Raw genomic sequence first — 13428 nt, 5'->3', positions numbered from 1 at the left:
ATTTTTAATCAGCGTCAACTGAGTCGTTCTAATCATGTCCTTCTGTCTATATGAGAAACTAGATCTCGCAGACTATATATAGAGCCCCTTCCTACGAAATTAACACAAAACTGCTTAAAATTTGGCATATACAATAAACTCATTAGAAAACGTTCAGATTTTATTTGTAAACAAGTTTGCCACGCATCCCTTCCAGCCACGTTATTTGAAAAAAAACTGATTATCTACCGCATTTTTTAAACTACTGCAATTAAATTTGACACACTAAATTCTGTCATTTATATCCAGCAACGTACTAAATTTGATAAAAATCGGATCGAAAATAGCCAAGTTATGGATATCAACATTTTTCAGTAGGTCGGCCATAAGGGCGGAGTTGGATGTAGGCCGGTAGTGGCGCTAGAGTGCTCCTGTGCTAAGTAGCATTTAAACTGAATACATACACTCATGATGAAAATAATAATAATTCAGATCTCCTGATCTGAATTCCATCGATTACTTGTGGGGTCAGCTATAGAATCAGGCGAGAACTGAAAAAAGTGTCAACAATCGAAGATTGAGGGAGTGCTTCAAAGAAGATTTCGATAGAGTCCTGCCAAGCTTTGATTAAGAGTATCCGCAACCGGATGGAAAAAGTAAAGGTAAAAAAATGGTGGATACATTGGATATTAATCACATAATGAAACAAAAATAGATTTTCAGTGATTTGAAAGCCAAAAAAATTAAATATAACTTAATCAATTGTACCTATTATTTTCATCAAGCATGAAATTCTGCAATTTAATTTTTTTTGTTGTAACTTTTGAATAAACATATTTTTCTTTTCCAAATCAATGTATTTTTATAAACAAATGTTTAATAAAGAAAGGTGCATTTAAATTTTGGTGATCAATGCAATAGAAAAAAGTTGTGCTTATCTAAAGTCAATAAAGTTAAATTTTAAGGGGTGTACCTATTATTTTCATCATGAGTGTACACTGTACATATATATACATTTCCTATTATAAATCTAAAACATTTATGTTGTTTTACTTCATGTAACGTATCCCGAAGTCGGCCAGACGACTTACTTACTTGATTTAGATTTCGATACCCTTTGAATATTTGTTCCAACTGAGTTGTGTCGAAAGAGAGAGGAATGCAAATTTACAAGCGTTTAAAAAGTGATAAAGCTACAGGTGTGTTTAATTAGAGCAAACTCAGGCCACTCACGATTTGCATCCTTCATAATGCACGATTCGCATGGAGCCGAAATGTAATCATCTGCTTCTATTTCATACGGATCGATTGACATTTTAATCGAAATTTTATCCCAAAACGTAAACAATGAATGGCAAAAGAAGAAAACAAAATTAAAATAAATATTTAAACAGCCATCAAATTTCTGTTTAATTTAGCCAGAAACTGCCCTGCACAACTACAATTTCACAAGGATCGATTTCTCACACGAAAAAAAGTAAATAAAAACGAAAAACGAAATAATTACAGACATAAACATAAATTTTGGCAACCTAAAACCAGTTGAGAGAAAGAATCCTTTCCATAAATACCTCATATTATCACGATTAATATTGTATATCAATCAATTAGTTGGTTTACTTAAACAACAACTACTCTTCTATAGTCTACCATGACCTCAACAATTTGCTAAACATTGTTCATTATCATATTCACAGTTTCTCCCACTTCGTTTGGGAATGGAGGGAATGGAAGGGATCGATCTTAGTAGGCTATTACTACTCCTCATAAGGGATAAAAAAAGGAATATGGACGACAAAGACATGGGAGAACATAAAACAAAGCTTTACTTTTACAGGGCCAATTAGCTGACTTTGAGGAAGTTCCATTGAGGTTATGCCTCCTTGCCCTCTTCCACCACCTTCCACCCTCCCTTCTCCGCACCCACCCAATTACTCACTCAGTCATTTGTGCTCGAAACTGATGAAAATTAACGAAAGCAAAAACAAAACGACCAAAAACGAAGGGAAAAGGAGAGGAGAGGAGTAAAAAAAAAAACGTTGCTCGTTTGTGCAGTGGGCTATATGGTCTTTGGCTAGCTGGCTTTAGCTTCGCCCACCCCACCCCGCTCCCATTTTTACTGTCCCTCCTGGCTCTTGCACAATTCACTGCTCCTCCTCCCGTTTGCTTTTAGCCTGTGCGTGTAGCTCATTTATTTTGCCGTTGGGCCGCAGTTGGTAGAAGCCGCAAGGTTTCCTTTACTTTGGCAAAAAGCTCACTCATTCTCTCACTCATGCACACACACAAACACACACACGAACAAACACACACTCACACGCATGTACTTATAAATTTTTTCTTCCGCACATTTTTTATGCAAGTTCGGACAGAACGCGAGGAGACGAAAAATGGTGTGATAGAGAGAGAGAGTCAGAGTGAGAGTGTGAGAGGGAGTGAGTGAGTGAGAGCAAGGGGTGAGGGGAGATGTTGGTGGCGGAGCATAAGAAGAGCGAAACTTGGTTGTTGCTGTTGTTGGTCATGCCACCTTCTGCTGGCTGCTGGTTTGGCACGACACGGCGCGGTTCCAACCAACACACTACTCACCCTTGCCCTCACCCTCATCCTCACCAACATCTTGCTTCTCATTCTCTTTCTTTTTCTGTAGTCCCTGTAGCTCCCTCGTACCACTCCCGCACCGCCCCGTCCCTCTTTGACAATGGCAGCCAGCCAGGCTGACGAGCAAGTTTGAATTGTAATCCTTGTTGTTGTAGTTGGCACGCTCGCCTTTTGCTTGTTGTTGCAGCAGCTCCAGCGACAGGCAGCAACAACTTTTGCCCTGCACCCGCCGCTACCGCCACCGCCTTTACCTCAGCCTCTCTCACTCTACATATACATACATATCTCTCTCTGCTTTGCCTTGTTTCTGTATGTAAGTGTGTGTGTGTGTGTGTGTGTCCCCACAAGGCAACCAAACTGAAGCGAAACGAACCAACTGGCAGGCTACGTTCGACATCAGCTAGCCCCGCCCGCCCTCCCCTTGCCTTCCTCTGTGCTGGCAGTGCTGCTTTGTCTGCATCTTCTCCTTCTCCTGCGCTCTTCTCTTCTGCTTGCTTTCATTTCCTCCATATTCACTCTTGCACTCCTCGAAATGCGCCTCCAACATCTTCACCATGGCCTGTATGTTGTCCTTCTCCACACAATGTTGTCCCTTTTGCCCTTTTACGTTTCCATTCGCCTCTAGGGCTCGGGTCCTACAGCAGCTTTGGCAAATGTTGAAATACCCTTTCCCACAAAACCCCAAATAACAGCGTAACCCTTTAAATAGAGGCAAATTTTCGACCATGGTCGGGGAGGGGAGAAGGTCCATGCTGGAATTGAAACAAAAGTGGCCAGTGTTAAGAGAATTAATATTAAGTTCAAAACGACTGACCGCAACGAGTCAAACTTGATTGGTCCCCCCCAAAAATTAAAAGTGTCGCCTCTACGAAACTCCCTAAAAAAAGCACTACGCTGTGCTTTAAGTCAAACTTGCATGTATTTAAATGGGCTAAATATGCCCAATTGGGGGGAGGGGGGTCATATCATATATGAAGTGCCACTGAAAATCGTTCATCATTTGTTAATTGCGGTCCGTTGCAGTTCTATCGTTTTTGAAAATGATTAAATTGGTTTTAATCTGGCTAAAGAAGCGCCACATGAGCTTGTTGGCCCCAATGAGTAAAATTGTTTAAAGACTAAATTTATTTCTATAAATTAGCAAACTAAAAACTGTTCAAATATATTAAAAATCAAAAGCAGATAAAAGTATATTTTTTTTGCAATCAGTTTTTATTATATCAAAGTTAATTCATTAAGTAGTAAGATATTCTTGGACGCCCAGCCGTAATTAATAGATCTAAAATGCTTGTGAAAAGAGTTGACAAAGAGAGAGAGAGAGAGAGCAGGCGTGCTAAAATGGGATATTCCTTAGAATTTAAAAATTGTAAGATAAAATTTCCGTTATAATTTTGGCAACCGTTTTAATTTATGTTTAAGTCTACTTGTTAAAATATTCACCTTTTAGAAAGAGAGGGAGAGAGAGAGAGAGAGAGCTAGTGAGGGAGAGAGTGAGGGAGGGAGGGAGTAGCTCATTTTGTCAATTTCTTTATTGCCATTCATTTAATTTCACCTGTCAATTTGCATTGCAACAGTTCCGCGGCAGCAGCAACAACATCAAGAAACATACACACACACACGCACTTCCGCTGAAAAAGTGCCGTCTCCTTCTCTTACTTTCACACCCACTCAGCTTTACACACACACGCGCACGCACATATTCACTAAAATGCAATGCCGAAAAGAAAACAAAAAATTTGCTTATTCACTTCCTCGGTTTGGTCTCCTTTGACGCTGCTGCTGCCGCCGCCGACGCCGCTGCTGCTACTGCTGCTCTCATTTGATTTAGTTATTATAGCAAATTTTTAATTACCCGTAAAAAGAAATGGAAACAATACAAATGAAATGCTGGCTGGCTGCCCGGTCTACTACGACGACGACGACGCTGACGACGACACCTTTAAACCACCACCACCACCACACAACAACAACAAGAACGACAACGACGACGCAACAAGAACATAACAAAAACATCAACAACAACAACATTCGTTAAATGTTGAATAAATTTTCTCATATAATCGTTGTATTGTGGCCCCCCATCCCCTTTTGCCATCACCACAGCCGCCTTCCTTTTGCCCAGTTCTCCCCATCCTCTCTCTCTCTCTCTCTCTTTGTCTCTGCCTCTCTCTTTTACATTCACTCTGGCTCGTCTCTCCAACCCCTCGGCCACCCGCCAGCCAGTGCCATCTACTACAAGGCAGCGCTGCTGCTGTTTACTTCGCTGCTTGCTGCTGCTGCCACTGCCGCTGCTGCCACTGCCAACCAACACTTGGCTTCGGCTTCAGCTTTTGATGGTGTATCGTTAGTTTAGTTCGGTAACTCGTCGGTGGAGCACAAGCAACTCACCAAGCAAAAGGCAATCCAAATCCAGAGCCCCCAGAGTCAACGTCGTCGTCGTCGTCGTAGTCGTCATCGTCGTCGTCGTCGTTGTCGTCATCTAACAAACAAACAAACAAAACGGGAGGGGGAAAAAATAAAAGCGAAAAAAAATTAAATAAATGAAATGTGAGTGAGAAAAAGTGTAAGAAGCGTCGGCGGCGGCGTCGCAACGCATCTCATATGTGTATATCAATATTTATTATTGCAAAAAGAAAGAAAGAAATAATGTGAAATAAAAGAAAAAACAGCAGTAGGAATATCAAGACGAAGAAGAACAAGAAGCACAAGCAGCATAACATGCGGCGGTGGCAGTGGGGCCCGCAGGAAGTGCGACAGATACAGATACACAAATGCCAAAAGCAAAACGAAAAACGTTTGGGCCAAGTCAGCCAAACGACAGCAGCAGCAGCAACAGCAGCGGCAGCGGCAAACTCAACCAAGCGAACATCAGGCATTCGCATTCATATAAATGAGTGTACATGTGTTTGTGTGTGTGTGAGCACGAGTATCTGTGTGTGTGCGTAGAGCTCTCGCACCGCATTTTCTTTTGTCAGTCAAACAGTACAGATAGCCGCAAAAGATATATTCCTGCATTGGAATTGAAACACCAAAAAAGAAAGAAAGAAAAAACGACCTAACGAAACGAAAGAAATCCTCAACGAGAAAAAGGATACAAAATGGAAAAACGGTGATAAATTCCATATTTTTTGGCATGGAAATACAAAATGTGAGCTAAATTTTGTGGCGTTTAAGTGAGATTGTAACTGACCAATGTCAGGCGAAATGTTGCTGCTTGAACTCTCTGCTAAAGTTGTTGTTGTTGCTGCTGCTGCAACTGAACTGCAATTGTCTTCTGCTTCTTCTTCGCGGCTTGTACCTCTTCTTCTTGGTCTCGCGTTTGCCTTGTTCACTTATTTTTATGTATCAATAATTACAAAGACGTTGTTGTTGTCGTTGTTGAGCAACGAGAGACTTGAGGCGGGCGGGAGTGGAAAGAGACGGTGTGATGAAGACGGAGACGGACTCCGGCTAGCCCCACAGTCAGGCCAAGTCGGCAACAACAACAACAACAGCAACAACAAAAACAACATTGGAGACATGTTTTGTGCGGCGGCGCTCATTTATTTTATGTCTCGGTCGTCGGTTTGTGTCGTGGTTTTGCGCTACTTTGGTGGAGCTCGCCGTCGCCCACCCCTACCCTCCCCGCGTCTACCTACCCCACACACCGCTTACCGTTTGCCTCGTTGCCCGTTGTCAGAATATGTTTCCATGTATGTATCGGTGTATCTCTCTCTGTATCTCTGTGTGTGTGTGTGTATGTGTCTGTATATCAAAATGTGTGCATGACACGACCCGCACAGTTGTGCCTGCCCCTCCTTCGTTGCCGTCTGCCTTCGTTCTTGTTACTTTTGTTCAGCTTTTTTTTTGGTCTTTTTATTCCAATCGCTGATCGGCAAATTGAGAAGTTAAATACATACACACACCGAAAAGAAAAGCAACAAAAAAAGAAGACAAAAAAAAACAGCTTATACGATAACACACAGCAATCAAATCGAATTATTGCGTGGGCAGTGCAAAACACCTTTGTATCTATCTATGTATGTATGCATGTGTGTATATGAAAAGAAGATACTTTTAATGAATGTTTTAGTTTAAATGCAAAGTGATTTAAATTCGTAATTATGTAGAATTTTCTGTTAAATGACAAAATTGATTGTCTCTTTGACAACAAAGTGAACTCAAGGTACATTTTTTCGCTCCCCTTTTATGAAAAGTTTCCAATATTACTGAAATCATAAATAATTCTTTTCACCTCCTGCCCTTCTTGTGGCTACCGCACTGAAGTACTGCAAAATTGCGTTAGACCCCCCCCCCCTTCCCCCCTCCACATTTTTTTTGTTTTGCTGTTTACTGTTAACTACCAGGTTAAATCATGTTTGTGTTTGTATTATTCTTGATGAATTACCTTAGTAAATCTGATGTTGTTGGTAATATATGTATGTATGTATGTATGTGTATGTACATATGTATTATGTCATATTTTGATAATAAAAACTTGTTTACATCAATCAAAGCATTCAGAGTGTCACAAAAATAGCCAAGTACAGACTAATGACCTTTAGATAATTCCATATCAATAAAATTGAGCTTAAATCATTTGGAAATTAAGCAAATCTAATTTTAAAGTGTATGCATATGCACATACAAACAAACATACATGCAGATATTTATATGAGTATGTATGCATGCATGCACTCTCTTTTTAATAGATAACATATGTATGAGGATAACTTTTAACCCATGTGCTTTACCTGAAAGCAAAATATTTAGATTTACCCAGCATTTTGTTATTTTGAGAAACTCGTATGTAACTATTTTGCTATTGAATTGTAAAATGATGTTGAAGGGGGGTGGAAAATATTGTAAAAAAATTTAAAGTAAATTCGCATTGGTTTTTATTGCTCACTTTTCTGCCTTGGACTGGCCAGCCAGCTAGCTGGCTGGTCTGGTCTGGCCTAAACGATTGTCTGTCCGTTGAATATTGCTCTCGGCCATATTCCATTCCATGTCCCTGTAACCGCCCCGTTCCCGTTTTCGTTCCCTTTCCACCGCAATAACGAATACCACCGCCGCCGTTCACATTGCTGCCGCTGCCGCTGCCACCGACGCCGCCGCCACCATCGCACTCAATCCCATTCGTTTCTAAAATACAATAATTTTTTTTGCTGTTGCTGTTGTTTCTCGGTTGTGGATTTGTGATTTCGATATTTAGTTGGGTTTTTCGTTTTGCCTGGCTCTCCCCGCGTCACCCCTTCTCATGCTCCTGCTTTCTCGCTCACTCTTTAGCTGTGTCTCTCTTAGTTATCCATCTGCTCGTTTGCCCGTCTGCGCTTTGTTTGTCTGTCAGTTTGTCGTTCAAGTTTTTGGTGCGCTCTCTGTCGGCTGCTCCCCTCCCCCCTTGTCCATTCCCCACCACCTCTGGCTTTGGCTTGTGTTTGTGTGTGTGTGTGTGTGTGTGTGTTTGGTTGTTGTTTTTTTTTTCTTTTTCTTTTGGGTGTACGGACAGAGCTGCTGCTGCTTTGCAGTGTTTCTTTTTCATATTATTTAATTTATTTCAGTTGGTTTTTATTATTGTGGCCATTGCCGGCAGTCTTCTTCCCTCCCCTTCCACTTTATTCTCTCTCTCTCTCGCTCCGTCTCACTCTGTGGTTCTTGTACTCTGACAATTCGTCATGTTGTTTGTATGTGTGTATGGGCTCTGCTCTGCTACGTCATCATCATTGTCATCATCATCATCATCATGAGATTCATTATTATCATCCCTTCAAATATTTTCAATGATGAATTTGTTTTCTTGTTTAATTTTAGTCATTTGCCTTTTGTGTTTGGCCTTCTTCCACTTTCAACTCCCGTTCCAGGCAACCTCACATACACATACACTTACACACACATGTACATACATACATACAGTCAGCAAAAAAAGTTTAAGTAAACTGCTTAAATTAATTTTATTTCTATTAGTACCCGTTCCATAATGGGAAAATTATTAAATTATGATTATTTTACATTAGGACATTTATTTATTAACGAATGGAGTGAAAAAGAACCGAGTTCCTTTTTTTATTTTCTTTCTACGCACCAAAAACCAAACCAAATGACGAAAAGCACGCCAAAAAAGTTTAAGTATGTTTCGTCTGTCCCGTTTACCGTTGGGTGTTTCTCGGAAATTGCAACGGTAAACTGCTTTTTTCCTTTACTTTACTTCAAATTCTTGAGTTATTATGCAATGGAATTTCATTTGTGTCAGTTTTGTGTGCGTAAATGGGTCATAATGGGTCGTGGCAAGCAAATACCTTTAGAAACGCGACAAATGATAATAAAACTGTACTTAGAGGGTAAAGGTGTATCCGAAATTGGCAGAGTGATTGGCCGACCACCCACTAGTGTTCAATCAATTCTAAAATCTTATGGGCAAACAGCTAGCCTTGAGGTTCAGCCCAGATCAGGCCGACCTTCAAAATTAAGTGCCAGAGATAAGCGACAAATTCTGAGTACTATAAAGAGTGATCCAAAAAAGTCGGCACCAAAAATACAGGAGGACCTATTTCTCACCTCTGGAGTTAGCGTTCATCCGCAAACTGTGCGAAATGTGCTCCACAAGGAAGGGTACAACGCACGAACTCCTCGTAGGAAGCCGTTAATTTCTGAGGTCAATAAGAAAAAACGACTAGAATTCGCTGAAAAGTATGTAAATGAGCCGGATTCTTTTTGGGACTCTGTTATTTGGAGTGATGAGTCCAAATTTAACATTTTTGGGTCGGATGGAGCTCAAAAAGTGTGGCGAAAGCCAAATACTGCTTTACAGCTGAAAAATTTGACTCCAACTGTGAAGCATGGCGGCGGAAATGTCATGGTTTGGGGATGTGTCGCCACGAGTGGTGCTGGAAAATTAGTATTTATAGATACTAAAATGGACAAACATCATTATCTAGGAATTTTGAAGGCCAATCTCAAGGAGAGCGCGACTCAGCTCCATTTAAGTGAGGGTGCATATTATTTTCAGCAAGATAATGACCCCAAACATACGTCGTATCTTGTAAAGGAATGGTTGCTTTACAATACCAAGCAATTGCACACTCCCCCACAATCACCAGACCTCAATCCTATTGAGCATATCTGGAATTTGTTGGATAAGAGGATACGAAAGCACCAAATATCCTCCAAAGCTACCCTTTCGTCGGTTTTGCGTTCCGAGTGGGAGAAAATTGTCGAAAATGACACCAAACCGTTAGTACGGAGTATGCATCGACGTCTGCTAGCAGTAATTGCTGCAAAAGGAGGCCCAACTAAGTATTAAGATATATTAAGCTACGTTTTTTTAAGTTTACTTAAACTTTTTTGGTTCGATTTTTTGTTTATTTTTATGAATTTGCTTTTTTTTTTTTGTTCTGTATGTTAAAATGGATTAACCTCAAGACTTTTATGTTGCCAAATATTGAATAAATTATATCTTAGCACATTCATTTTCATTTCATTTCAATTACTTTTGTTTTAGCCCTATTTCATCAAAATTTGTCAAAAAATCTTCTTTTACTTAAACTTTTTTTGCTGACTGTACATGCAATGCATCTCCATTCTTCATCTGCCTCAGCCACATGCCTCTTGCCTGTGGCATTGCATTTTCGATTTTTTTTTTTCAAGTCAAAGTGTACAACTGGTTAAAGCAGTTCATGATAAATGTGAATGGGGCGGAGGGAAAGGGTTATTAATCACAAATAGATCAACGAGTAGAGTGCAATTATTCGTTCAGGATGTTGTGAAAATTCCCATTAGTAAGTGAGCTTAACAAAAACTTTGCAAAACTGTAGAAACTTGCGTGATAATTCCATAGATTTATGCGGCTAATCTTTCGTAATCCCATAGAAATACTTAAAAAAATTTCATTTGCCATGAAGAGTGCTTAAATGAAATCAAATTTAAGCCCCAGTCACTTGTATTTAAAGGTAGGCAGCTAATAAAATTAGTTAAAAATTGGACAAAAAAATCCAATGCTCGAACAAGTTTTGACTTTTTAGTTCATTGTTTTAAAAATATTTTAAATCAGTTTCAGTTAAATACACTTTGTGATTATCTTATTAACCACATTAATTTAAAAATTGCATTTGATGCTTGTGTAAGGACTATTTTAAGTCACTGTAACAGCCTTCACCCTTTTTCGGCAATTGTTCGACTTTTCGTACTGTGAATTATTGTATGTTTTTGAAAATTATGCATTTTGTTTAATTATATTTAAGTCAACGGGGGAATAGTTTGGTTAGTTAGTTTCTTTTGTTAATTGTTTAGGATAAACTATTGCTCTTTGCCTACTTTTCGTTTATTGGGGTCTTGTGGATTTTAAAAGTATCCCAATTGTACCATATCGACAATTTTTTAATTCAAAAGTTATCGTTATATATCGCAAATAGTACAAGACATTCCAATATAATCTATCATCTTAAAAAAGAATAAATTACACCGTTGATAAAGTAGAAATTACATCAAATGAAACTTCATATCGACTCCTAGGACTGTCTGTTCTTCCCAAATACTTAAATATGTATGTAGAATTTTTTAACCGCATATTTAAGTTTCTTATTTACTACTTAGTTACCATAAAAAAGACACTTTTCATCATAAAATCAAACTAAATGGCTTTAGAAATGAAAATCGAAAATGATTTTAATTTTAGTTATCTGCTCAAGACTTAAAAAACTTAGCTAAATAATAAATAAATTGAGTGTGAAAAAATCCCAACTAAATTCCACTTAAACTCATGTATGACGCGCCTTGACAATCATTTGCTTTATTATTAAAGCTTTTTTTTCTTTGTCTAATAATCTGATAAGTGTTATCACAATTTTATACTTATGTTTTACGGTTAGGTTAGGTTAGTAGTTTGTTATCTGTGAAACAAATTTATTGTGGGCTTTCTCTTGAAAGTAATTTTGTGTTGTTTTTCGTTTTTGTTGTTAGTGTTGTTGTGAGATTTATTGAAGCACTACGCCCAGAAGACCCACGCACTCGTCTGCAGATCTCTGACAATTGTTTTTGGCCTCTTTGTTTGATCGGTCTTCTGTGTGCAACCCTTCTCCCCCCTTGTTCATCCTCCCACTATGCATTTTCAATTCAATTGAAAAGAGGAAAACGAAACGAAAAATTTAATGTATTTTGTCTGTACTTTGCTGTGCGCTTCATTCGGACACGGACTCGGACAACCCAACGAACCAAGTTGCTCGACATGGTTGTTGTTTATTAGCTTTCTTGTTTGAAACTTTTCTCTATCTTTTCCCCCTTTTCTCTCCCCTTTTGCTCCCTCTTTCTCTTTACCACAACCCCTTTCATCTCCTATGGTCGTATTGTTGTTGTGCCCTCTTGTGAAAAGTGCTAAACGACTGTCAGGCCACGTCGCCGTTCGTCGTACTCCTCGTAAAAATGACTCACATTTCTTTAGATATAAAACGTTTCTCTATATACCCTTGCAGAAATGGTTGTACCAATTTGAGTTAGAGATGTTGGACTACCCTAAGAAAAATTTATATAGACTGTGTTTATACGTTTCTTCTGATCAGCAATCTTAATCCAATCCTTCTATTTCAACTCAATTATCAAAATGTTCTGACTGACTTTGTGTTTAAATTATTTAAAAACTCTCTTTTATTTCGTCAAACTTTTAAAATTCCATTAACAGTTTTATGTTTTCGACTTTAGGTCTATAAATTTAGTTGTTTGCTTATTTCAAAAAGTTCCATCAGTTCTGGGCAAAAGTATGAATCTTGAAATGTCGAATATTTTCGAAAGCAAATGTTTATCTATGTATGTATGTGTATGCTTAGTTAAGTTGAAAACTTTTACAAAAAGAGTATACAAATAGTCGCAGTTGGGGAATATTTAAAGACTACAAATAGTCGTTGTTGTTGCTGCTGTTGTTGTTGTTGTCAGACGTCTGCTAATCTGTTTCATTTCACTACAAAACACTAAATTATAATTCTATATACCAAATTATTTATTTATTTATTTATATTTTTTTTTTTTGTTTATTCTCTCTCTCTCTTTTTCCTGTTCTTCTTCTTTAGCTTGAAAAGCAATGCGAGACGCTAGCCATAAATTTCAATAATCAATTTTAATAATAAAAAATCATTCTTTGTGGCCCGCCCCCGCGCGCCCCTCTTTAAAATTCAACAAACTCTGAAAGCAGCAGGGAAACCGTCAAAGATGAAATCATAAATTCAAATGAAAAGTGAGTGAGCCTAAAAGCAAAATAGAAAAAGAAGAAAGAAAAAAAGAATAGTGATGAAAAAATTAATCGTTTAATTATGAAAATTAAAAAACATCAACAACAAAGTCAACAAGAACACCAACAACAACAGGAGAAGTCACTAACAACCACAACAACAACAACAGCAAAAAGAAGCAAAAGCCATTGCAAAGCTATGAAGAAGAAACTCGACTAAGTTTGTTGTAAACCGTTGATTGAACACCAACCAAAACACACAACATTTGTTCGAGGTAAGTTGTATCAATTAAATACCTACATACATATATAATACCTACTAAACTACAACTAATTTATGTAGTATTATGTAGTATAGAAGGTGTACATAAGTATATTATTTATTAAAACCTTTTTTTTTTTTAACAAAATACAGTAGAAACTGATTACCACGACTTCGGTTATAGCGACGGAAATTTGATGACTTGTTCTTTAACCACAGAAAACTTTAAAGAAAGGACCTTCGCTTAGTATTATGACTCCGCTTTTAGCGACAATATTTTTAACAATTTAATCGGATATTACGACGTCCCGACAAAAATACAATCGGGCCTCGATTATGCGTGACCCGGTTAACCGGCAACCCAGTTGACCAGAGATCAGTCTATTGTTTTTTGTTTGCA

At 38.4% G+C, this 13428-nt stretch overlaps 1 protein-coding gene across 6 annotated transcripts in view; it reads left to right on the top strand.

Moving 5' to 3' along the window:
* The first annotated feature begins 12901 nt into the window (after positions 1-12901).
* Positions 12902-13428, top strand: part of LOC6643360 — a 32483-nt gene continuing 31956 nt past the window's right edge. For all 6 annotated transcript variants that reach the window (XM_047009710.1, XM_023176289.2, XM_047009707.1 and 3 more), the window contains exon 1: positions 12902-13041. The gene's annotated coding sequence lies outside the window, so the exon portion shown is untranslated. The remainder of the gene's footprint in view (positions 13042-13428) is intronic.

Source organism: Drosophila willistoni (assembly GCF_018902025.1).
Source record: "Drosophila willistoni isolate 14030-0811.24 chromosome 2L unlocalized genomic scaffold, UCI_dwil_1.1 Seg168, whole genome shotgun sequence".
NCBI classification, from domain to species: Eukaryota; Metazoa; Arthropoda; class Insecta; order Diptera; family Drosophilidae; genus Drosophila; species Drosophila willistoni.
This window is presented reverse-complemented; position numbering and strand designations above follow the sequence as displayed.